This window comes from Lithobates pipiens, unplaced genomic scaffold (assembly GCF_037356315.1).
Source record: "Lithobates pipiens isolate NorthernLeopardFrog02 unplaced genomic scaffold, aLitPip1_a1.2 Scaffold_19, whole genome shotgun sequence".
NCBI classification, from domain to species: Eukaryota; Metazoa; Chordata; class Amphibia; order Anura; family Ranidae; genus Lithobates; species Lithobates pipiens.
The window spans coordinates 37,421,169-37,448,076 of record NW_027507764.1 but is presented as its reverse complement, the minus strand read 5'-3'; positions in this window follow the sequence as shown (position 1 = coordinate 37,448,076).

Sequence of the window (26,908 nt, the reverse complement as noted above, 5' to 3'; positions counted from 1 at the left end):
CTGATATGCATCACAGATGGGCACTGATAGGCTGCACTGATGGGCACTGATAAGGTGGCACTTATGGGCATCGATGAGTCAGCATTTATGGGCACTGATAGGTGGCACTATTATGCCACACTGATGAGCACTGATAGGTGGCACTGATGGACACTGATAGGTGGCACTGATGGGCAGCACAGATAGGTGGCACTGATGGGCAACACTGATGGGCAGTGATGGGTGACACTGATGGGCACTAATGGGCAGCACTGATGAGCACTAAAAGGCAGCACTGGCTGGCACCAGTAATGGGTATTTATTTGTGTCACTGATGGACACTGATTTGTGTCACTGATAGACACTCATGGGCACTGATTGGTGGCATTCATGGGCAATGATTGGAGGCACTCATGTGCAATGATTGGTGGCACTGCTGCAGCTTCACTGTAATCAGGGCACTGATTACCTTCCCTGTTCTCCTCTGTGAGGTAATGCCGCTGATCGGCTCTCTTCGCCACACGCTCTGTCAGTGTGAGGCGAGGAGAGACGATTTATGGCACTATGGCAATAAACATGTGACCGCATGTGACCGTGGGCACGCGTAAGCGCCGTTTTTGTGCACCGTCATATGACGTCCACCCAGAACAAGAGCCGCACCAGCCGTCATTTGATGGTGGCCGGGCAGCAAGTCGTTAAGTGTTTGTGGGGCACTGGATTGAATGCTTTTGCAAAATCCAGTTACTATAGAGTAAGAGTTACTATAGAGGAAGAGTGACTCTACCGACGTGTGAAATTTGAACGACCTATATAAGTTAATAAAAAAAAGTTATGTCCACTTTTGCATGACGTTCGGCACAGGTATCAAAATTTTGGTTTGGAATCAACCATACATAACAATAATCAAATTTCTTAATTGCAAAATTCCGTTTTGCACTGACTTGCCTGGAATTATTCTCTTTCGTAAAAATGCCCGAGCTTCCCTTTCTGTAATCTTTCTGTCGCCGAGTAGTTCCAGCTTGTAGTCGGAATACTTCCCCTAACATATGCAAAGCTGTTTCCCAACTACTGATGAATGAACGCAGCTTTAAGCGCCATGAATGTTATTAATTAATCCTTAATTAGGTCAATAAATTAATCCAAAGAGCCGTCCCATTAGCGGACAGTAATAAATGAAGTCTTAACACTCAGGAGAGATGTAGAGAATTTCTTGCAAATACACGGAGCCCCAACCAGTGAGCATTAACTGTTCCTTTCTCTTGGTGATGCTAGATTACTTGTGTAAACTCTACTGGGCTACAAAAAAAAAAAAATCACTAGAATGTGGTGTCTTTTACAAACAGTTTCAGCTAAACTAATATTTGGAGGGGTTCTTGAAAACACCCAGCGATATGTCTTGTACAGGCATCTCCCAAGCTTGTAGAAAAATATTGTCAAGCCCTGATTCCATCTGTTAAAGCTGGCCATACACCAGTATAATTTCGTTCAAATGTTCTTATGGGAATTATGAGAAATCATTCATCAGAGCAATTGATCTTGTCATCATTGAGTCCATTATTTTCCTTCCAAAGACTTTAAAAATCCATCTAGGCCTGCTACTTGAATAGAATTCCAGATGTATCAAGCTGATTTTCTTAGAACATGCTCATTACAATATAATAAAGGAAACCCCAATACACAGTTAGAATTTCTTTCGGCCAAGAAAACATTTTGAAGGTGTTTTCTTACCATTATAGTTGAAAAATGTTTGTTGGTTTGAGCCCACTAACCACTAGACATGTGCACACTGAAATATTTTGTTTCGGAATTTCTTTTTCGTCCGAAAACTAAATTTATTTAGTCACTCCCGAAATTCATTTTTATTTATTTTGTTTAGTTAAAAAATGCAAATCCGAAATAATTAAGGTCGAATCTGTCATTGAAGGCTTATGGTGTCTGTCGAATGTTCTAAGAAGATTAGACGGAGCAGCTAAACTGTACGACGCCGCAATCGTACATTTCCGGTCGAATGTTCCACCTACAAGCTATAGTAGAATTCTAATGTTGTATGACACTAGTAATAATTATATTTATTAATTATTATTACTAGTCAACCAACATTAGAATTCTTCTGTAGCCTATGGGCGGAGCATTTGACCATAAATGTCCGCTCGCATCGACTGTTTTGTCGAATCTTCATGTCGAATTTTTTCTCTTTATGTCGAATAATCTTAGACTAATAGAGTTAGGTTAGGCACATTCAACCTTTTTGCTATTGTCTCTATAATGTTGAATCTTTTCTCTCTATATCGAATCTTTTCTTTCTATGTCGAATCTTTTCACTCTATGTCAAATCTTTTCTCTCTATGTCGAATCTTTTCTCTCTATGTCGAATAATCTTGGACTAATAGAGTTAGGTTAGGCACATTCAACCTTTTTGCTATTGTCTCTATAATGTTGAATCTTTTCTCTCTATATCAAATCTTTTCTCTCTATGTCGAATCTTTTCTCTCTATGTCGAATCTTTTCTCTCCATGTCGAATAATCTTGGACTAATAGAGCTAAGGTTAGGCACATTCAACCACATGTTCGATGGACGCAGATCGCTATTGTCACCGTCATGTCGAATCTCCTATCTATATGGAACTGTTGTCACAACGAAAACGAAAATAAAGCATTTATTTATGTCGGATCTTTCAGTTTTCAGATTTTGCACGTTCGTTGTCGTTTGTTAAAACGACAGCGAAAATACCCGAAATTCGGACGAAAAAGCATTCGGACGAAACCGAAAGCACATGTCTACTAACCATTAGAAAATTGAATTATTATTCTGAAAAATGAAAAATTCCAAGGAAATTTGACTTGTGTATGGCTAGATTTAGGGCTTTTTAGAGCCCCACAGGCCAGCAGATACAGTTAGGTCCATATAAAGTATACAGTGCCTTGCAAAAGTATTCACCCCCCTGGGCATTTTTCGTGCTTTGTTGCCTCACAACCTGGAATTTACATTTGTTTGAGGATTTGCGTCATTTAATTCACAGAACATGCCCACAACTTTGAAGATTTTTTTTTATTTTTTATTGTGAAGCAAATGACATATAGGACAAAATAACAGAAAAAGTCAATGTGCATAACTATTCACCAAAAGTCAATACTTTGTAGAGCCACCTTTTGCGGCTATCGCAGCTCCAGGTCGCTTTGGATAAGTCTCTATGAGTCTTGCCACATCTTACCACTGGGATTTTTGCCCGTTCCTCCTTGCAAAACTGCCCCAGCTCCTTCAAATTGGATGGCTTGCACTTGTGAACAGTAATTTTTAAGTCTGACCACAGGTTTTCTATTGGATTGAGGTCTGGGCTTTGACTAGGCCATTCCAACACATTTACATGTTTCCCCTTAGACCACACAAGTGTTGCTTTAGCAGTGTGTTTGGGGTCATTGTCCTGCTGGAAGGTGAACCTCCATCCTAGCCTCAAATCACACACAGAGTGGTGCAGGTTTTGCTCAAGAATATCCCTGTATTTAGCACCATCCATCTTTCCCTTAACTCTGACCAGTTTCTCAGTCCCGACTGCTGAATAACATCCCCACAGCATGATGCTGCCGTCACCATGTTTCACAGTGGGGATGGCGTTCTTTGGGTGATGTGATGTGTTTGGGTTTGCGCCAGACATAGCGTTTTCTTTGATGGCCAAAAAGTTCAATTTTAGTCTCATCAGACCAGAGCGCCTTCCTCCATACATTTTGGGAGTCTCCCACATGCCTTTTCGCAAACTCAAAACAAGCCATTTTGTTTTTTGCTGAAAGTAATGGCTTTCTTCTGGCCGCTCTGCCATAAAGCCCAACTCTATGGAGAGTATGGCTTATTGTCGTCCTATGTACAGATACTTCAGTCTCTGCTGTGGAACTCTTCAGCTCCTCCAGGGTTACCTTTGGTCTCTCTGCTGCCTCTCTGATTAATGCCCTCCTTGCCCGGTCTGTGAGTTTTGCTGTGCGGCCGTCTCTTGGCAGGTTGGCTGTTGTGCCATGTTCTTTCCATTTAGTTATGATAGATTTGATGGTGCTCCTAGGGATCATCTAAGATTTGGATATTTTTTTATAACCTAAACCCTGACTTGTACTTCTCTACAACATTGTCCCTTACTTGTTTGGAGAGCTCCTTCGTCTTCATGGCAGTGTTTGGTTAGTGGTGCCTCTTGCTTAGGTGTTGCAGCCTCTGGGGCCTTTCAAAAAGGTGTGTATATGTAATGACAGATCATGTAACACTTAGATTTCACACAAGTGGACATCATTTCACTAATTATGTGACTTCCGAAGGTAATTGGTCAGTTTTTTATGGGCTTTATAACTGTCAGAAACCATGAATCAGACCGAGACAGAAATACAATTAAATCACACTTGTTTATTAAATAAAAATAAAAAGGTAAATAGAAAAAGCGTAGTCAAAGCATAGCCAGAGTCCAGTAACCGAATCGAGTAGTCAGCCTGTCCAGAGTTCAATAAGCAGATCGGGTAATCAGCCAGGCCAGAAGTCAGGGATCCAAGTAGAGCAACAGAAAACAGGTTAAGGAGCCAGAAGGGATGTCAGCAAGCCAGTCTTTAAACAGAACCGCAGGAGATGGTTTCTTGTGATGTGACCAAGATGAAGGTAGAGGTGAAGTGAGCTGGACAGCTTTAAGTAGGCAGGTCAGACAAGCATCATCAGGAACAGCTGGTAACTGTGGAGAGAGAAGAGAGCTGGCAATGACATTTTTGACACATTTTTGGGACCATTGTCATTTATACAGCAATCAGTGCTATACAAATGCACTGATTCCTGTGTAAATGACACTGGCAGTGAAGGGGTTAACCAGGGGGTGGCAGTGTAGGGGTTAAGTGTGTCCTAGGGGTGTGTTACTAACTGTGGGGGGCTGGGCTGTGTGTTAGTGAACACTGATCTCTGCTCCAATCACAGGGAGCAGAGATCAGTGTCACTTGTTGCTAGGCAGAATGGGGTGATGCTGTTTACATCAGCATCTCCCTATTCAGCCTCCCATTGAGACGATTGCAGGTATCCCCAGGGCGATCGACTCCGCGGGACCCGCGACTGGACTCACGGGAGTCCCGACCAGCACGTGCGCACGTGATGGCAGGGCGGCAATTTCAACTGGACATACCTGTACGCCAGTTAGCCTGCCCGTGCCATTCTGCCGATGTACATCGTCGTGCGCCAGTCGGAAAGTGGTTAATGCATGCCAATATTCTGTTTGCTTTGTTAGCAGTAGCTTGGCATTGCATGTCATTGCTGAGCCTATCATCTACTAAGACCCCCAGGTCCTTTTCCATCCTAGATTCCCCCAGAGGTTCTCCCCCCAGTGTATAGATTGCATTCAGATTTTTGCCACCCAAATGCATTATTTTACATTTTTTGTTTTGTTTTTGAAGTTATTGCTCTGCTTAGCTTAGTATCATCCGCAAATTCAGAGATTGAACTGTTTACCCCATCCTTCAGGTTGTTTATGAACAAATTAAACAGGATTGGTCCCAGCACAGAACCCTGGGGGACCCCACTACCCACCCCTGACCGTTCCGAGTACTTCCCATGTATCACCACCCTCTGAACTGGTCCTTGTAGCGAGTTTTCAATCCATGTACTCACCCTATGGTCCATGCCAACTGGCCTTATTTTGTACAGTAAACATTTATGGGGAACTGTTTCAAATGCTTTTGCAAATCCAGATACACCACATCTATGGGCCTTCCTTTATCTAGATCAGTGATTCCCAACCAGCGTTCCTCCAGAGGTTGCTAGGGGTTCCTTCAGCATTGGGCAATTTCTGCCTCTCAGTCACGTTCCCACAGACACCATTGATCTTTTTAACTATCTGCAAGGAGGTAATTCTTCCCAATGACCACAAGTGTGAGGACCATTCTTCCCACTGACCATCACACTAATGTATCATGAGTTGTAGATTACTAATTTTTAGCAGGGGTTCCCCCGAGACTGGAGAACTATTTCAAGGGTTCCTCTGTGTTGAAAAGGTTGAGTAAGGCTGATCTAGATGGAAACTCACCTCCTCATAGAAGGTTAGTAGATTGGTTTGGCAAGAACGATTCTTCATGAATCCATGCTGATTATTGCTAAAGATACCGTTCTCATTACTAAAGTCTTGTATGTAGTCTCTTATCATCCCCTCCAAGAGCTTGAATACTATTGATGTTAGGCTAACTGGTCTGTAATTCCCAGAGATGTATTTTGGGCCCTTTTTAAATATTGGTGCTACATTGGCTTTTCTCCAATCCTCTGGTACCATTCCAGTCAGTAGACTGTCAGTAAAAATTAGGAACAATGGTGTGGCAATTACTTGACTGAGTTCCCTAAGTACCTTCGGTTGCAAGCCATCTGGTCCCGGTGATTTATTAATGTTAAGTTTCCCAAGTCTAATTTTAATTCTGTCCTCTGTTAACCATGGAGGTCCGTCCTGTGATATGGCAGGAGGATAAACACTGCAGATTTGGTTACTGGAGCCCCCCGATTCCCTCGTGAAGACTGAGGAGAAGAATAAATTCAATACCTTTGCCATCTCCCCACCCTTTGTAACCAGAAGTCCTTCCTCATTCTTTATGGGGCCAATATGGTCTGTCCTCCCTTTTTTACTGTTTACATACTTAAAAAATTTCTTGGCATTTTTTTGCTCTCCTCTGCTATGTGTCTTTCATGTTCCATCTTAGCTGCCCAAATTGCACCCTTACATTTCTCGTTGCATTCTTTATAAAGTCCGAATGCTGATGATGATCCCTCAACCTTCTATTTTTTTTTAAGGCTTTCTCCTTTACTTTTATATGCATTTTTACATTGGAGTTAAGCCATCCAAGACTTTTGTTTGCTGTTTTAAATGTATTACCCAATGGGATGCATTGGCTAATGCCCTTATTTAATATGCTCTTAAAGAAAACCCATCTCTCCTCTGTGTTCTTTGTTCCTAAGATTTTATCCCAATTTATGCCTTCTAGTACTTTAGGGAAGTTTGCTCTTTTGAAATTCAGTGTCTTTGTATTCCCCTTATGTTTCTTATTTGTGTGATTTATACTGAAGCCAATTGACCTGTGATCGCTGTTTCCTAAATTGCCCCATATATCTGTGATCAGGTCTGTATTGTTGGTAATCAGTAGATCCAATGACGCTTTATTTCTAGTTGGTGTGTCCACCATCTGAACCATGAAATTGTCCTGCCAGACATTTAGGAACTGGCAAGCCTTAGACAAATGTGTGGTTCCCTTCACCCAGTCTATGTCTGGACAACTAAAATCCCCCATTATGATAACACTTCCCATCCTTGCTGCTAATACAAATTGCGATAGGAGATCAATATCCCCCCCTCCCTCAGGTTAGGGGGCCTATAGCATGCTCCCAGTATTATTTTCCCCTTAGTTTCATCCCTTTGGATCTCTACCCATAAGGATCCCACCTTCTCCCTAGCTCCTTTGGTGGTGTTATCTCTCACATTCATTTGTACATTATTCTTGATATATAGGCATACCCCTCCCCCTTTTTTACCCTCTCTATCCCGGCAATAAAGGGTATACCCTTGAATGGTTGCCAGCCAATCATGAGAGCTGTTGAACCAGGTCTCTGAAATTCCCACAAAATCCAAATCCTCCTTGTATAACAGTATCTCTAGTTCACCCATCTTGTCCGCCAGGCTCCTGACATTGGTGAACATGCCACGTAGTTTAGATGCATACTATCCTATCTTTTTGGATGCTCCAAGATTGCAACTAGGACTTGTTACTAGTGATGGCCGAACGGTTCGCCCGGCGGTCGTTTCGCGGCGAATTTCCGACATTCGCGGTCCGCACGTTCGAACGCCTTTTTCCGTCGTTCGCCGCGGCGGACTTACGTGTTTAATGTATACAAGAACTTTAACCTTTGGTGACACGTTTATCATGTGATACAGGACAGCCAATTGAGACATGACAGCACATGGACACTTGTACATTCCCCCTAACCTATAAATACACCCGATCCGGTGGCCATTTTACATTCTTTCTTCTGTTACGATAGGGACAGGTTCCTGTGTGGAGTAGGGAGAGATAAACCACTAGCTATTTGGTACACAAAAGTTCTTTTCAGGACTGGTATAGGTGTTAGGTGTTGATAGGTTTGCTGTGCTGCTGATTCTTGCAGCAGCCTGAGTGTCTTTTGTTAGTTTAGAGAAAGGGAAAGGACGGTGTATGCTACAGGGACAGCCAGATTAGTCTTTCATCATCATCATCATCATCATCATCATTAGCTGTTACTATCAAGGTCCACAAAAGAGCTGTTCCAGTAACCACTAATCGTTCTCTTTTTTTGCCAATTTGTATAGGGACAGGAAGGAAGCAGTGTTGTCAGGCAGTGAGGGTAATTTTAAAGACTTGCTGTTATTATTAGTTCCACAAAGGTTCTTTTCAGGACTGGTATCAGTGGTACAGTAATAGGCTTGTACATGTATAATATTCTTTCTTCCAAATATAGAAAGGATATTATACTTGACTGCTGCCCTTCTGCTGCAGTCTGCTAAACATTCACAACTCACTTGTTCCACAAAAGTTCTTATAAGGACTGGTAACTTGGTATAGGGTGCTACGGTACATAGGCTTGAGTGCGGTACAGTCTGCTGTTCTGTAAGGACCGCTATCGGTCCACAATAGATAGGGTTGACGTGCACCACTGCTGACCGCTGCCCTATACTGCAGCAGTCCTTCAGCGGTATAGGGACTGACGTACAGTCTGCTAAACACTAATACACAACCTGCTTGGTCCACAAAAGTTCTTATAAGGACTGGTAACTTGGTATAGGGTGCTACGGTACATAGGCTTGAGTGCGGTACAGTCTGCTGTTCTGTAAGGACCGCTATAGGTCCACAATAGATAGGGTTGACGTGCACCACTGCTGACCGCTCACCTATACTGCAGCAGTCCTTCAGCGGTATAGGGACTGACGTACAGTCTGCTAATCACTAACACACAACCTGCTTGTTCCACAAAAGTTCTTATAAGGACTGGTAACTTGGTATAGGGTGCTACGGTACATAGGCTTGAGTGCGGTACAGTCTGCTGTTCTGTAAGGACCGCTATCGGTCCACAATAGATAGGGTTGACGTGCACCACTGCTGACCGCTGCCCTATACTGCAGCAGTCCTTCAGCGGTATAGGGACTGACGTACAGTCTGCTAATCACTAACACACAACCTGCTTGTTCCACAAAAGTTCTTATAAGGACTGGTAACTTGGTATAGGGTGCTACGGTACATAGGCTTGAGTGCGGTACAGTCTGCTGTTCTGTAAGGACCGCTATCGGTCCACAATAGATAGGGTTGACGTGCACCACTGCTGACCGCTCACCTATACTGCAGCAGTCCTTCAGCGGTATAGGGACTGACGTACAGTCTGCTAATCACTAACACACAACCTGCTTGTTCCACAAAAGTTCTTATAAGGACTGGTAACTTGGTATAGGGTGCTACGGTACATAGGCTTGAGTGCGGTACAGTCTGCTGTTCTGTAAGGACCGCTATCGGTCCACAATAGATAGGGTTGACGTGCACCACTGCTGACCGCTGCCCTATACTGCAGCAGTCCTTCAGCGGTATAGGGACTGACGTACAGTCTGCTAATCACTAACACACAACCTGCTTGTTCCACAAAAGTTCTTATAAGGACTGGTAACTTGGTATAGGGTGCTACGGTACATAGGCTTGAGTGCGGTACAGTCTGCTGTTCTGTAAGGACCGCTATCGGTCCACAATAGATAGGGTTGACGTGCACCACTGCTGACCGCTCACCTATACTGCAGCAGTCCTTCAGCGGTATAGGGACTGACGTACAGTCTGCTAATCACTAACACACAACCTGCTTGTTCCACAAAAGTTCTTATAAGGACTGGTAACTTGGTATAGGGTGCTACGGTACATAGGCTTGAGTGCGGTACAGTCTGCTGTTCTGTAAGGACCGCTATCGGTCCACAATAGATAGGGTTGACGTGCACCACTGCTGACCGCTGCCCTATACTGCAGCAGTCCTTCAGCGGTATAGGGACTGACGTACAGTCTGCTAATCACTAACACACAACCTGCTTGTTCCACAAAAGTTCTTATAAGGACTGGTAACTTGGTATAGGGTGCTACGGTACATAGGCTTGAGTGCGGTACAGTCTGCTGTTCTGTAAGGACCGCTATCGGTCCACAATAGATAGGGTTGACGTGCACCACTGCTGACCGCTGCCCTATACTGCAGCAGTCCTTCAGCGGTATAGGGACTGACGTACAGTCTGCTAAACACTAATACACAACCTGCTTGGTCCACAAAAGTTCTTATAAGGACTGGTAACTTGGTATAGGGTGCTACGGTACATAGGCTTGAGTGCGGTACAGTCTGCTGTTCTGTAAGGACCGCTATCGGTCCACAATAGATAGGGTTGACGTGCACCACTGCTGACCGCTCACCTATACTGCAGCAGTCCTTCAGCGGTATAGGGACTGACGTACAGTCTGCTAATCACTAACACACAACCTGCTTGTTCCACAAAAGTTCTTATAAGGACTGGTAACTTGGTATAGGGTGCTACGGTACATAGGCTTGAGTGCGGTACAGTCTGCTGTTCTGTAAGGACCGCTATCGGTCCACAATAGATAGGGTTGACGTGCACCACTGCTGACCGCTCACCTATACTGCAGCAGTCCTTCAGCGGTATAGGGACTGACGTACAGTCTGCTAATCACTAACACACAACCTGCTTGTTCCACAAAAGTTCTTATAAGGACTGGTAACTTGGTATAGGGTGCTACGGTACATAGGCTTGAGTGCGGTACAGTCTGCTGTTCTGTAAGGACCGCTATCGGTCCACAATAGATAGGGTTGACGTGCACCACTGCTGACCGCTCACCTATACTGCAGCAGTCCTTCAGCGGTATAGGGACTGACGTACAGTCTGCTAATCACTAACACACAACCTGCTTGTTCCACAAAAGTTCTTATAAGGACTGGTAACTTGGTATAGGGTGCTACGGTACATAGGCTTGAGTGCGGTACAGTCTGCTGTTCTGTAAGGACCGCTATCGGTCCACAATAGATAGGGTTGACGTGCACCACTGCTGACAGCTGCCCTATACTGCAGCAGTCCTTCAGCGGTATAGGGACTGACGTACAGTCTGCTAAACACTAATACACAACCTGCTTGGTCCACAAAAGTTCTTATAAGGACTGGTAACTTGGTATAGGGTGCTACGGTACATAGGCTTGAGTGCGGTACAGTCTGCTGTTCTGTAAGGACCGCTATCGGTCCACAATAGATAGGGTTGACGTGCACCACTGCTGACCGCTGCCCTATACTGCAGCAGTCCTTCAGCGGTATAGGGACTGACGTACAGTCTGCTAAACACTAATACACAACCTGCTTGGTCCACAAAAGTTCTTATAAGGACTGGTAACTTGGTATAGGGTGCTACGGTACATAGGCTTGAGTGCGGTACAGTCTGCTGTTCTGTAAGGACCGCTATCGGTCCACAATAGATAGGGTTGACGTGCACCACTGCTGACCGCTCACCTATACTGCAGCAGTCCTTCAGCGGTATAGGGACTGACGTACAGTCTGCTAATCACTAACACACAACCTGCTTGTTCCACAAAAGTTCTTATAAGGACTGGTAACTTGGTATAGGGTGCTACGGTACATAGGCTTGAGTGCGGTACAGTCTGCTGTTCTGTAAGGACCGCTATCGGTCCACAATAGATAGGGTTGACGTGCACCACTGCTGACCGCTCACCTATACTGCAGCAGTCCTTCAGCGGTATAGGGACTGACGTACAGTCTGCTAATCACTAACACACAACCTGCTTGTTCCACAAAAGTTCTTATAAGGACTGGTAACTTGGTATAGGGTGCTACGGTACATAGGCTTGAGTGCGGTACAGTCTGCTGTTCTGTAAGGACCGCTATCGGTCCACAATAGATAGGGTTGACGTGCACCACTGCTGACCGCTGCCCTATACTGCAGCAGTCCTTCAGCGGTATAGGGACTGACGTACAGTCTGCTAAACACTAATACACAACCTGCTTGGTCCACAAAAGTTCTTATAAGGACTGGTAACTTGGTATAGGGTGCTACGGTACATAGGCTTGAGTGCGGTACAGTCTGCTGTTCTGTAAGGACCGCTATAGGTCCACAATAGATAGGGTTGACGTGCACCACTGCTGACCGCTCACCTATACTGCAGCAGTCCTTCAGCGGTATAGGGACTAAGAGTTTTGTCACAGGGTCATTTAAAAAATGACATGCAGAGGAAGAGGCAGGCCCTTCCGCAGGGGTGGTAGGGGTAGGGCAGGAGCAACAGGCTTGAGCCAAAGTGGGAAGTTGCAGAAGGTGCGTTCAATTACTTTAAAGGATGCACCAGACTTGGTTGAGTGGCTCGCTCAGCCTTACTCTTCTGCACCCTCCTCATCCTCTCGATCTGCACCCTCTTCTTCACTCTCTGCTATGTGCACCCCCAAAGACACTACCACCAACAACACGACCACCACCACCACCACCACATACCTTCCGCTTGAGTCACTGGAATTATTTTCCGATCCATATCAAGAGGACATTTCTGATGCGCAGCCACTCTTGGTATTGGATCAGGAAGAGGAGGTAGCAACAAGCGCTACTCAGCAGTCTGACGCCAGTACCCAGATCAGCCCAAGGAGGAGGTTGGTCCCCGGTGTTGCTGCCTACTCCGAGATCTCTACTTATAGCGGTGGGGAAGGTGACGTTGATGATGACGTGTCTAGTGATGTCACGTGGGTGCCCACAAGAGAGGAAGAGGAGGGGAGTTCAGAGGGAGATATGGACCAGCAGATAGGGAGGAGAAGCAGCAATGACTTACATTGCACAGCAGGGACAAAGCAGACTGCAAATGTATCAGGAGCGAGTCATCGACCATGTACGGTCACATCTGGCGCTCCCAGGACACCGGCACATGGCTCCGCAGTGTGGGCTTTTTTTAACGTGTCCGCTGCTGACAATAGCGTTGCCATCTGCAATCTTTGCAGTCAACGCGTTAGTCGCGGTAAGCCCAATACTCACCTAGGGACGACCGCCTTAAGAAGGCACATGAGCAGCCATCACCGAGCCCAGTGGGAGCAACGGAACACACAAAGCCACACTGCAGGCTCTCACCGTCCAGCCTCGTCTTCTACTTCTCCTTCTCCTCTCTCCTCACAATTGTCCTCCACTCCACCTTCCATCACGCCAAGCTCACATTTTTCTGCAAAAAGGCAGGCTTCCGTGGGCCTAATGTTTGAGCGTAAAAAAATGATGATGCCGGATAACCCTCTTGCCCAACGGTTGGCGGCTGGCTTGTCAGAACTCATAGCCCGCCAACTACTGCCATATAAACTGGTGGACTCGGAGGCCTTTCGCAAATTTGTGGCCATTGGAACACCACAATGGAAGGTCCCAGGAAGGAAGTATTTCTCAGAGAAGGGCATCCCAGAGCTATATGGCCATGTTCAGCGGCAAGTGAATGTATCTCTGGCACACAGTGTCGGTGCCAAGATACATCTGACCACAGACACGTGGTCTAGCAAACACGGGCAGGGAAGGTATATCAGTTTTACTGCCCACTGGGTGAACCTTCTGACGGCCGTCAAGCATGTAACCCGTGGCACCCGTGTAGATTTGGTTTTACCGCCACGGATTGCATGCAGGCCTGACTCTTCTTCTCCTCCTCCTACTCCATCCTCCTCCCTCTCCTCCTCAGCTGCCTCCTCCTTTTCCGCTGCTAGCGTCTCTTCCACTGCACCGCCCAAGCTCCCCAGAACCTATTCCACATGCCAGGTGAGACGTTGCCATGCCGTGCTGCGTCTGTTGTGCCTGGAAGCAAAGAGCCACACTGGCCCGGCACTCCTTTCAGCTTTGCGTTCACAGGCAGATGAGTGGCTAACACCGCTCAATTTGACAGTTGGTAAAGTGGTGTGTGACAACGGTGCCAATCTGCTTAGCGCATTGAAACAGGGCAAAATCACGCACGTGCCGTGCATGGCACACGTCTTAAACTTGGTCGTGCAGCGATTCCTTGTCAAATACCCTGGGGTCCAGGACATCTTGCGGCAGGCAAGGAAAATCTCGGCCCATTTCAGAAGATCTTACACGGCCATGGCTCGCCTTGCTGACATTCAGCGGCGACACCATCTGCCGGTCAGACGTCTTATTTGCGATTGCCCGACGCGATGGAACTCAACCTTCTATATGCTTGATAGGCTGCTCCAGCAGAAACGTGCAGTTAACGTCTACCTGTATGAACTCTGCGAAAGAAACGGTTCTGGGGAGCTGGGTTTTTTTTCACCGCGCCAGTGGCTGCTCATGCGCGACACATGCAGACTTCTGCGGCCATTTGAGGAGATCACCAAACTGGTCAGTCGCAGCCATGGCGCCATCAGTGACATGGTACCTTATGCCTTCTTTCTGGAGCGTGCATTGCGTCGTGTCATTGATCAGGCTGTGGAGGAGCAGGAGCGGGAAGATGAGGAAGTCGCAATGCTGGATGAATTCCCAGGGGGGGCTACTCTATCTGAGACAAGTCAACAACAGGAGTCTGATGAGGAGTCAGAGGAGGATGGTGCCGGGGCGGATGAGCAGGAGCAAGAAGAGCATGCTTTAAACCTTTCTGGGATCCCTGTTGTGCGTGGATGGGGAGAGGAGAATGAAGAGGACGACATTATCCTGGATGATGAGCAGGAGCCAGGCCACCACACCGCTTCCACTTTAGTGCAAATGGGGGCCTTCATGCTCCAGTGTTTTAATAGGGACCCCCGTATAAAAAGCATGAGGGTCAAGGACCAGTACTGGGTGGCAACGTACTTAGACCCCCGGTACAAACACAAAATGGCGGAAATGTTACCGCCGTCGCAGAGGGCTGTCAGAATGCAGCACTTCCAGGCCTTGCTTCGAGAAATGCTGCATTCTGCTTTTGCGTGCGCTGGCAGAGGAGCAATTCCCACTCCCAGAGAAGGATTTGCGGGTACCAATCCAACAGCGCCTGCAAGAAGAGGCCGGTTTGAAGATGTGTTGGTGACTTCGGATATGAGGTCATTCTTTCAGCCGACCCATCGACAGGTGTCATCCGGATCCAGCATCAGGGAACGCCTAGACCGTCAGGTGTCCGACTACATTGGGTTAACGGCCGATGTGGACGCTCTGAGGAGTGATGAACCCCTAGACTACTGGGTGGGCAGGCTTGACCTCTGGCCAGAGCTTGCCCAATTTGCAATCGAACTGTTGGCTTGCCCCTCATCCAGTGTCCTGTCCGAAAGGACGTTCAGCGCAGCAGGGGGGATTGTGACCGATAAGCGTACTCGCCTAGCTCACCACAGTGTTAACTACCTCACATTTCTAAAAATGAATGAGGCATGGATCTCGGAGGAATTCAACACATGTGACCAGTAGACCATGTATATGTCTATAAACTATTTTTTTAATCAAGCACACAGACCTTCTTAATTCATTTGGCTCACTTCCTTGACCCAAAAAAGCACACCGTACTATATGCCCCTACCCTCCTCTTTGAAGAGGTTGAGCGGTGTCATATTTCTACTGGGGCTGCTTATGATATCCCTGTGCTGTGCTGACTTCCTCCTGGGGGTTCTTATTATGAAGGGATCACACTATCCCTGTGCTGTGCTGACTTCCTCCTGGGGGTTCTTATTATGAGGGGATCACACCATCCCTGTGCTGTGCTGACTTCCTCCTGGGGCTGCTTACGGTGCTGCTGTCAGTGCTGTATGTCACGGTGCTGCTGTCAGCGCTGTATGTCACGGTGCTGCTGTCAGCGCTGTATGTCACGGTGCTGCTGTCAGCGCTGTATGTCACGGTGCTGCTGTCAGCGCTGTATGTCACGGTGCTGCTGTCAGCGCTGTATGTCACGGTGCTGCTGTCAGCGCTGTATGTCACGGTGCTGCTGTCAGCGCTGTATGTCACGGTGCTGCTGTCAGCGCTGTATGTCACGGTGCTGCTGTCAGCGCTGTATGTCACGGTGCTGCTGTCAGCGCTGTATGTCACGGTGCTGCTGTCAGCGCTGTATGTCACGGTGCTGCTGTCAGTGCTCTGTATTACGGTGCTGCTGTCAGATGCCTCTATCACGGTGCATGTGTCATTCCGGTATGTCACGCTGCTGGTGATCATCTCCTGCACCCTCTTCTTTGCCTACCCTGGTCCCTGACCTTCCCTCTCCTCCATTGCCTTCATTAGCTCCATAGTCCTGAATTGTTAGAACAATTTCCCAAATAAAATAAAAATGCTTGTAGTTATCGATCCCAAATTCACCTCATACATGTATTATGTCATTGTCCAGATGGTGGGACTACGTTTTACCCCCTAATAATTACCACGTGGCCGCAAATTCGACATGAAGGTTTGCAAAGTTCGCCTCCCATTGAAGTCAATGGGGCCCGCGGCGAACGTTCTGTTTCGCGAACGTTTGGGTCCGTTCGCATTTCGCGTTCGCGAAACGTCCCGTCGGAAGTTCGTCCATCACTACTTGTTACTATACTTACCTTGGGTTTATGTGCTTTAGTCAACCTACCACTAATGCTCTCAATACTACCCTCTGGAATATGTTCTGCGCTGTCTATCTCTACCTCTGGACCCTCCCCCCCGTCGCCTAGTTTAAAAACCCCTCTAACTTTTTGGCCATATTTACTCCCAGCTGATCTGCACCCTCATTTAGGTGCAGTCTGTTCCTTCTATAGTAAAATAAAATAAAACAATATTGCACTAGGAAATTTAAAAGGAAAAATAAAGCTGCAACCAAAACACCATCAAATATCACTATGGAGAAAAAATTGGGGCCCCAGGAGGATGTAAGGTATTACGAAACATGTCGGGCCGTTTATGCTGATACCACAACGTTTATATTATCCCCTTGCACGGGTGTATATTTGCTTTTATCTAACCGTTTTTTTAATTATATATTATTTTTGTTGTACAATAGTTTTTGTATTATGGCCATGGTGGCTAATACCTCAGGTCTTACCTTATTTTAACAAATAAATAGCCCCTTTTCAAACAGTACATTCACGATTGGAGCCCGTTTGTTCTCCCCCCCTTCCACTCGTGGCCTGGTGGCCCGAGTGTTTGATTTTTATCACAGGTTCGCCGACTGAAGAGCCTCCGAGCATAGTCCCACATCAGAGAGCGCTCTGTTGGCTTGAGGGACCCTGGTGGATCGCGTGCCTGGGAGAGATACGTTTATCCCCGCAGAGGGCTATTTCTGCTGGCGTTACCGACTCCATCAGCTGGAGTAAGGGTCCATATTTACTTATGTTACCTGGAAATTATAACAGTTCAAGACATGGGAGCATCATTCTGATTTAACCCAGAGAAAAAGATTGAACACCAATTTTTTTGTGACTCTTACACGTTTTGTATATCTGTGTATCACTTTTTGAATTTCGGGATTATTTTCTATTTTCTTGATATTCAACATGGACTTTCTATAGGATTCATGTGTATTCACTATTTATTATTATCACGTCCCTATAGTACTGGTGATCTTCTGAGAAGTCGGCCCAGTTGTCCAGGAACCCAAACCCCTCCTTACTACACCAGATCCTTAGCCACTTGTTTACTTCCCTAATCTCCCTCTGCCTTTCTGGTGTGGCTCGATGTACCGGTAGTATTCCGGAGAGTACTACCTTGGAGGTCTTTTTCCTCAATTTAGCTCCCAAGTCCCTAAAATCATTCTTTAGGACAATCCATCTGCCTCTAGCTTTTTCATTGGTGCCAACGTGGTTTTCCCCATCCCCTCCCAGTAATCTGTAAACCAGATCCGTGATGTGCCGAACCTGAGCGCCTTGTAGACAACATACAGTTCAGCGCTTCGGGTCTTTGTTACAGATTGCCCTCTCTGTCTTTCTAAGAATTGAGTCCCCTACCACCAGAATCTGTCTTTCCTTTCCCTTCGCTCCCCCCCCCCCCACTCTCACTAGAGGAGTTCTTCCCCGGGCAGTTAGGAGAGTCCCTCAGCACCAGCAGTGCTGGTCCCTGACTGGGATCACCAATGTCACTCAATGGAGCGTACTTATTGGGATGCTCCAGCCCTGGATTGGCCTCCCTGGCACTTCCCCCTCTACCCTTCCTGACTGTCACCCATCTACTCTTCCCTAGTGCCTGCACCTCTTTGTCTCCACCCACATCTGTGCTGGCTCCTGCAGGCACCTGCCATGTACGTTCCTGGCTCTCCTTTAGTATGGAGGGACTTCTCAGTGCTGACAGTTGCTTCTCCAGATTCAGAACCTCCAGGGAAACAATGAGCTTACATTTTGCACAGCAGTATTCACCCTCGATCGGATGATCAAGGAGTGCATACATGCAGCAAGATGTACACCAAGTCACATCTCCACACCCACAGGGCATCGTACTCACTAATTTAATGAGGATTGGGTATTATACCCTGTCCAAATTACCTAACAACTAGCTTGCAGTGTGATGGCATGGGCATGCATGGCTTCCAGTGGCACTGGGTCGTTGGCGTTTATTGATGATGTGACAGAAGACAGAAGAAGACAAGTGAATTCTGCAGTGTTTAGAGATATACTGTCAGCACAGATGCAGCAAAGTTGATTGGACAGCACAGTAAAGTACAGATGGACAATGATCCAAAACACACTGCAAAAGCAACCTAGGAGCTTTTGAAGGAAAAGAAGTGGAAAATTATGCAATGGCAGAGTCAATCACCTGATTTCATCCCAATTGAGCATTTCACTTGCTAAAGGCAAAAGTAAAGGCAGAAAGACCCACAAAGAACAACTGAAGTCAGTTAAAGCCTGGCAAAGCAACAGAAAGGAGGAAAGCCAGTCTTCGGTAATGTCCATGGGTTCCAAACTTCAGGCAGTCATTGCGAGTAAAGGATTCTCATCAAAATATTAAAAATGTTATTTATGATTATATTAATTTGTCCAATTACATTTGAGCCCCTGAAAATGGGGGGACTGGGTATAAAAATGGTTGCAGTTCCTAAAATTTGTACTTGATATTTATGTTCAACTCCTTGAATCAAAGCTGAAAGTCTGCACTTAAAATTAATTTTGTTTTGTTTTATTCTGGTGGCATACAGAGCCAAAAGTATGAACATTGTGCCTGTGTCCAAATATATATGGACCAAATTATAAAGTTTAATGAAAAAAAGAAATAAATGTAAATAAAATAAATGATAACATAAAAAATAATAATTCACACTCCCCTGCCTATCATGGTCATGTGCAAATGCAAACACAGATACGTAGGTCCCGCACGCATATGTAAACAACAATTGCACCACACATGTGAAGTATTGCCATGAACACAATAATTCTAGGGCAATTATTCATGATTTACTCTAAAGCAATAACCCATAAAGGCCTTTAAAGTGTCGCCTATGAAAATTTTTAGGTACCCTATGTAGCAAGGTCCCAGTCTAATGAGAACCTCCAGAGCCAAAGAACTGCTGACATTCTTCCATATAGAGTGGGTTGTAAGGCATAGTGGGTGTAATGCAAGTTAGATTCATGGGCGCCAGACACTTCTTGAATGCAAAGAGATTGTATTTCTCTTTGGGAGAGAAGGTTAGGGCCACTACACCCTTAGAGAGTTGCAATGTTAATTGGAAGACTCTGAGACTTCTACAGGTAGACAGCCATGCAGGGAAAGGCATCCAGTAAAACACCACATCTGCATGTGTAGGAATGCTGTCTCCTATGGCAACAGTTTTTAACAGTTTCTAACACAAGGTGTTCCAATCACTTCTTGTAGTTCTTCAACCCACTGAGCTCCCAGTCTCTCTCTCACTAGACTAGATAATTCACTGCCACTGAATCCCTTGAGCTCCTAGAATCTTCACTGTAGTATCTTCCTCAAACATCACCCCCACCTCTCTGCTGGGTCCCTAGCTTGGTACTCCAGATACTCATCAAGCTTCACCCCACTGGCTTGCTCGGTCCCTGGCTTGACACACAAGGCTGCTCTGCAGGTGTCACCTCCGCTGGTTGGGTCCCTGGCTGGATACCTGCTGAAGTTTCCAGATTCTTCACCGTTTCCAGTTGGTGAGAATTCTGCTCCGGTACTTGCTTCAGCTACTCACTCTGGTCGCTGTTAATAAGGTGGAGGGTCCCTTAGTGGCGACAGCTTCTCCTCTACCTCTGACCATGACAGGTTCTCCAGCCAGCAGAACCGTCACTTCTGGTTGGACTGCAAGCCGCATTCCCAACCCTGCACTGCTCTCTTGTTTCTGGATAGGCCCTCAAACAGCCTAGCCGCCAGATGTACCCGGGATAGGCCCACACTCCGGCCTAGCAGCCGTCCACCCAGACAGCTGTCCAGGTGGCACAGAACCCCAATCACCTGACTCCACCTAAATATATAGGTTCTCCCAGCAGACCAAGGAATTTAAGAAAACCCCCGACCCTTTGGCTGAGATGCCCCATATACTCCTAATCTGTTCTTGCTTTGTCCTTCTCTTATCTAATGTCCCCTGATACCCAGCCACCCAGTGGCAGAAGAGAGAAGTGCAGCAATTCCCGACTTAGGGTGAACTCAATTGAGCCCTAAGAAGGCGCTAATGTTACTACACCTGGCAGGTAAATTTAGGAGCCACCCTGCCTAAACACCAGGGTGTTACACCTAGTTTGTTACCATTTCTCAGGTGCATGACATTTCGAGTCTTGATACGCTTGGTATTTATTTACTCAGCGCAACCCCATCTTTTAGATTTTACCAAAACAAGAAAAAAATAAGGGGGATTATATTTGTCACGGTCGGGAGTGAGGCCGAAATGCTGAGAGGGCTCCCCTTGCGGCCGAGCGCAGCACAACCCTGAAGTTGACACAGGGATGCAGTGCCCACAGTAGCACAGGTTGCCAGGTAGCAGCAGCAGAGGTCAAGTACCGGGTAAACAAGCCTAGATGGGCAACTGTGCTAGGAAGTCCGAGAGTAGGCAGCGGAAGTCCAGAGAATGGTCAAGACAGGCCGGGATCAGGTGCAGGAAGCAGATCAGGAACGTCGGGTACAAGCCAGGAGTCAGAGCCAGGAGAATAACAGGAGTGGGTCAAGCAAGCCGGGTCGGTACACTGGAGGTCGGATAACAGGAAACACGGGTACAGGTTCACAGGAGAGCTGACGATAATCCAGCAATGCGGGACTGACAGGTGAACGTTTAAGTAGGCGAGGTGACCGGGTCACGTCGTGAGCGTGTCGGAGCGATCGTACGGCTACGTCGAGTACGTTGTGTATTTGTAGCATCACCGCGTATGCCCGCCCGGTTAGACGTAGCGTCGGTCGTTCGTCTAGAAACTACTTTGCGCTTACGTAGGCGCCGACGCGCGCTAACACGAACGTACCTCGTGAGATTGCGGCTATTTCCCTGACAGGGCCTCCCCCCAAGGGGCAGCCTCCGGATGCCCAACCGAGCCCATTTTTCAGGATACCGGCTGCGGAACCTGTGTAAAAGTTTAGGAGCATGTACGTGATTGGCAGGCTCCCACGAGTTCTCCTCAGCAGAATACCCCTTCCATTTAATTAAAAACTGGATGGTCCTACCTCTCCGACGACAGTCGAGGATGGACTCAACTTCGTATTCGGTTTCTTCACCAACCTGAACTGGAGGCGGGGGCACTTCTTCTCTTCCTGAAAATGGACTAAAGGTAACAGGTTTAAGGAGGGAGACATGAAATATAGGATGGATTTTAAACGATTCAGGCAAGGCAAGTTCAAAGGCTATAGGATTAATCTCTCGTTTGATCTCAAAAGGACCCAGAAATTTAGGTCCCAGTTTCCGGGAAGGACAAGGCAGTTTAAGATTTGCCGCTGAAAGCCACACCTTATCCCCTGTCTTGAAGGTAGGGTTGACTCTCTTCCTCTTATCGTACTGCTTTTTGTATTCCTCCTGGGCCCTTCTCATGGTATCTTGAAGTACTTGATAGTTTGAGTGAATGAGATTTACTCTGTCTTGGACTGCCGGGACAGACGATTCAGGAATGGTGTTAGGCAGGAATGAAGGGTGGAATCCGTAGTTTGCCCAGAAGGGTGACTGGTTGGTGGAGGCGTGCACTGAGTTATTATAAGCGAATTCCGCACAAGGTAACAAGGAAACCCAATCATCCTGGGAGAAGGAGCAGAAGCATCGCAGGTATTGCTCCAATGTTTGGTTGGTCCTTTCGGTTTGTCCGTTGCTCTGTGGGTGATAGGCAGAAGACAAACATATTTTAATTGAGAGCAATTTACACAGTTCTTTCCAAAATTTGGAGGTGAATTGTACCCCTCTGTCCGATACAATGCTATCAGGTACCCCGTGTAACCGGACAATTTCTTTTATAAAAATTCTTGCCGTATCTAGGGCAGAGGGGGTCCCCTTTAGCGGCAAGAAATGCGCCATCTTGGACAGGCGGTCTACGACCACCAAGATGGCCGTAAACCCTTCAGAGGGAGGTAGTTCCACAATAAAATACATGGAAATTTCTTTCCATGGTTTCTCCGGGACTGGCAGTGGCCGTAACAGACCCCAGGGTCTGGTGTTAGATCCCTTGTTGCGCTGGCAGATGGTGCAGGAATCCACGTATGCTTTACAGTCCGCCCTTAAAGTAGGCCACCATAGGGACCGCTGTACGAGGTCCGTCGTCTTCCGCACTCCAAAGTGGCCTGCAAGTTGGTGGTCATGGAAGGTCTTCAATACCAGTAACCTGGCTTGCTGGGGAACAAAAATCTTGTCCTGGCGCCATAGAAGCCCTCCTTGGCTTCTCAGGGAAGAAACTTCGGTCTCCGTACACTGCCTAGTAGCCAGTTCGATAGAGGACCTTAGGTCTGGTTGTATCAACAGGAAATTTTGGGGGGACAAAATTGTACTGGGTGGGGCTCCTTCTGGGGTATCAGGAAACATCCTAGATAAAGCATCCACTTTGCTGTTCTTAGATCCTGGGCGGTAGGTAATGTGGAAATTGAATCTTGAAAAGAACAAAGCCCATCGGGCCTGTCGAGGTCTCAGACGTTTGGCCGTACGGAGATACTCTAAGTTCTTATGGTCCGTAAAAATTAGAATGGGGTGAGCGGCACCTTCCAGGAGGTACCTCCATTCTTCAAGAGCGGTTTTGATCGCTAGAAGTTCCCGGTCCCCTACATCATAGTTCTTTTCTGGGGAACTCATCTTCCGAGAGAAAAAGGCTACGGGATGTAGTAAAGCTTTGGGACCCTGACGTTGGGATAAGATTGCCCCGGTGGCTACCTCCGAGGCATCTACTTCTAGTACGAAGGGCAAGGCGGGATCTGGGTGCTGCAGGATGGGCGCAAAGGTAAAAAGGATCTTGAGCTGGTCAAAGGCGGACTGAGCTGCTGGGGACCAGTGGAACTTGGTGTGCTGGCGAGTGGTCAGAGTGATGGGGGCTACAATGGTGGAGAAACCCCGTATGAACCTTCGGTAGAAGTTTGCAAACCCGATAAACCTCTGTACACCCCTTTTGTCAGAAGGAGCGGGCCAATCCAGGATAGATTTCACTTTCTGCGGGTCCATGGCAATTCCACCTGTGGTAATAATGAGTCCCAAGAAATGGATAGATTCCTTCTCAAAATCACACTTCTCGGCCTTGGCATATAACCCGTGAGTTCTAAGAATACATAGTACTTTCTTAACATGTAACCTGTGAAGCTCTAGTGAGGTTGAAAAAATCAGAATGTCGTCAAGGTAGGCGACAACAAAGTGGTCAAGATGCTCCCGAAAGATATCATTAATGAAATGCTGAAAGGTTGCCGGGGCATTACATAGTCCGAAGGGCATGACTAAATACTCAAAGTGACCAAATCTTGTTCTGAAGGCGGTCTTCCACTCGTCCCCTTCCCGGATACGGACAAGATTATAAGCCCCACGTAAATCGAGTTTCGTAAAGACACGTGAGGTATGGAACCTCTGGAGGAGTTCAGGGATAAGCGGAAGAGGATAACGGTTTTTGAGGGTAATATTATTTAATTCCCGATAGTCCACACATGGTCTTAGGGTCTTATCTTTTTTCTCCACAAAGAAGATGCCTGCTCCGGCAGGGGATGAGGAGGGACGAATGAATCCTTTGGCCAGGTTTTCGTCAATGTATTGTCTCAGAGCCTCCAGTTCAGTCTCCGAAAGGGGAAATATCCGACCAAAAGGAATGGAGGCCCCGGGTAACAATTCAATGGGGCAGTCATAGGGGCGGTGTGGAGGTAGGATATCGGCTTTCCTCTTGTCAAACACGTCTCTGAATTCCTGGTAGACTGTTGGTATGTGAGAAGCCGGACTGGGTACAGGTTGTACAGTCAGACAACTGGGCAGGTTGCGGGGGACGGAATCTAGGCAGTGCTGCTGGCAGTAGGCAGATGTGAAGGGAACCACCCTTGTGGGCCAATCGATCTGGGGATTGTGAGCCTGTAGCCAAGGGATCCCTAGGATAACAGGGAACATCGGGGAGCTCAGAACATCAAATTTAAGGAATTCCCGGTGACCCGAATTGGTGATCGTCAGGATGGGACTAGTTTCCTTGGTGACATGACCTGAACTAGGTAAGGAGCCATCGGCCAAACGGACGGTCAGTCTCTGTTCCTTGAGGTTCAGTGGGAGAGCCAGACTCCTAGCCAAGGTTAAGTCCAGGAAGCAACTACAGGCTCCAGAGTCAATAATTGCTTGTAGAGGGATTCTGCTGCCTGCCACCATCAATGTGACTGGAAGAGAGATGTGGGCAGAAGCTGACTTTGCTACCTGAAGATGAGATGGGGTGCTTGGGACTGGTTTACTCGGCCTTGTGGGGCAGTTGTTAATGAAATGTCCTGATTTTCCACAGTAAAAACAAAGATGTGCCTGACGGCGAAGAAGTCTCTCTTCGGAGGTTAAAGCGGGACGGGGAATGCCCCTCAGAACGGTGGCTACTGCTGGGCGAGCTGAAGGTGGGGCCTGGATGGAGCAAGTAGTCCAAGTGCGTTCAGACTGACGTTCCCGTAGACGCCTGTCGAGCTGGATGGCGAGTAAGATGAGGTCCTCAAGGGTAGTGGGAATCTCCAATCTGGCCAACTCGTCTTTAAGGGCTTCGGACAACCCCATACGGTACTGGTATTTTAGTGCTGCTTCGTTCCAGCCGGAGTCAGAGCTCCAGGTACGGAATTCTACTGAATAGTCCTCTGCAGGTCGCCCACCCTGGCGAAGGGCGTACAAAGTTGCTTCGGCTGTAGCTGTCCGGAAAGGATCATCATACAAGCGGGACATGGCTTCAAAGAACAGGTCCAAAGTATCCACGTAAGGGCTGCATTGCTCCAGCAGGCCATGGGCCCACGTCTGGGGATCGTCCCTCAGTAATGAAATGGTAAACCCCACCTTGGTTGCTTCTGAAGAAAAGGTCTGAGGTTGCAGGGAGAAATAGAGAAAACATGAGTTCTTGAAGGATCTGAATTTCCTTCGGTCCCCAAAGAAGCGTTCCGGGGCTGGGACTCGCGGTTCTGGGGCAGCTGAGATTATAGAAGCAGGAACTTGACCAGAGAAGGTGGGTGGTTCAAGCGGGTGTTGCAGGCGTTCCTTCAGCCAGTGATATCTCTCTCGGAGCTCCTGAATAGCTGGAGTAAGGGCCGTAAGTTCTTGTAAAACGGCCTCCAATGGGGAGTCACCTCTGTCGACCTCTGACATGGCTGGATTATACTGTCACGGTCGGGAGTGAGGCCGAAATGCTGAGAGGGCTCCCCTTGCGGCCGAGCGCAGCACAACCCTGAAGTTGACACAGGGATGCAGTGCCCACAGTAGCACAGGTTGCCAGGTAGCAGCAGCAGAGGTCAAGTACCGGGTAAACAAGCCTAGATGGGCAACTGTGCTAGGAAGTCCGAGAGTAGGCAGCGGAAGTCCAGAGAATGGTCAAGACAGGCCGGGATCAGGTGCAGGAAGCAGATCAGGAACGTCGGGTACAAGCCAGGAGTCAGAGCCAGGAGAATAACAGGAGCGGGTCAAGCAAGCCGGGTCGGTACACTGGAGGTCGGATAACAGGAAACACGGGTACAGGTTCACAGGAGAGCTGACGATAATCCAGCAATGCGGGACTGACAGGTGAACGTTTAAGTAGGCGAGGTGACCGGGTCACATCGTGAGCGTGTCGGAGCGATCGTACGGCTACGTCGAGTACGTTGTGTATTTGTAGCATCACCGCGTATGCCCGCCCGGTTAGACGTAGCGTCGGTCGTTCGTCTAGAAACTACTTTGCGCTTACGTAGGCGCCGACGCACGCTAACACGAACGTACCTCGTGAGATTGCGGCTATTTCCCTGACAATATTGTGTTTGTTTGCACTAAAATGCATATTTCACTCGTCCCTAATACTGAGTTTTCTGACAAATTCACTTGTTTACAGAACTATAAACATTGGGAATTACAAAAGAAGAAAATGATAAGTCTAGAAAATGTAAAAAGGATAAAACCTTTGAACCGAAAAAGTCTTGTAATTAAAGTTTTGGCATATTTACACTGCAGCTAATTATTGGTGCCAAAGTCAAATAATCTGTTCCTGGCAAACATTGCGGCATCCTCCATTATTATTCAGGCCCAGATAAATTTGCAAATATACAGTAATGATATTTAAAGTGGATTCCCGGCCGAAATATGACTTTTAAGAGAAAAATACCCCTAGAATACTCATGCCTTGGTATTCTGTAAACTATGCCCAGTTTTCTATTTGTGCAGCATTGTTTTCTTACTTTGTAAAGTTCCTGCACAGCAAGGCCATCTCTAGTGGGGGCATCTGAAGCCGCAGTGTCCTTTTTCCTGGATTCCGTGCATGCTGGTTGCCCAGCATGCACCTACCAATCTCACGCATATGTAGTGCGGTGCAATCTTGGTCTGCTTGACATGGCACGGCTCCAGTAACATTTAACATGGTATTCTATGGAAATACTTGGTTAGCTTGACATGGCACTGGAGCAGTGCCGTGTG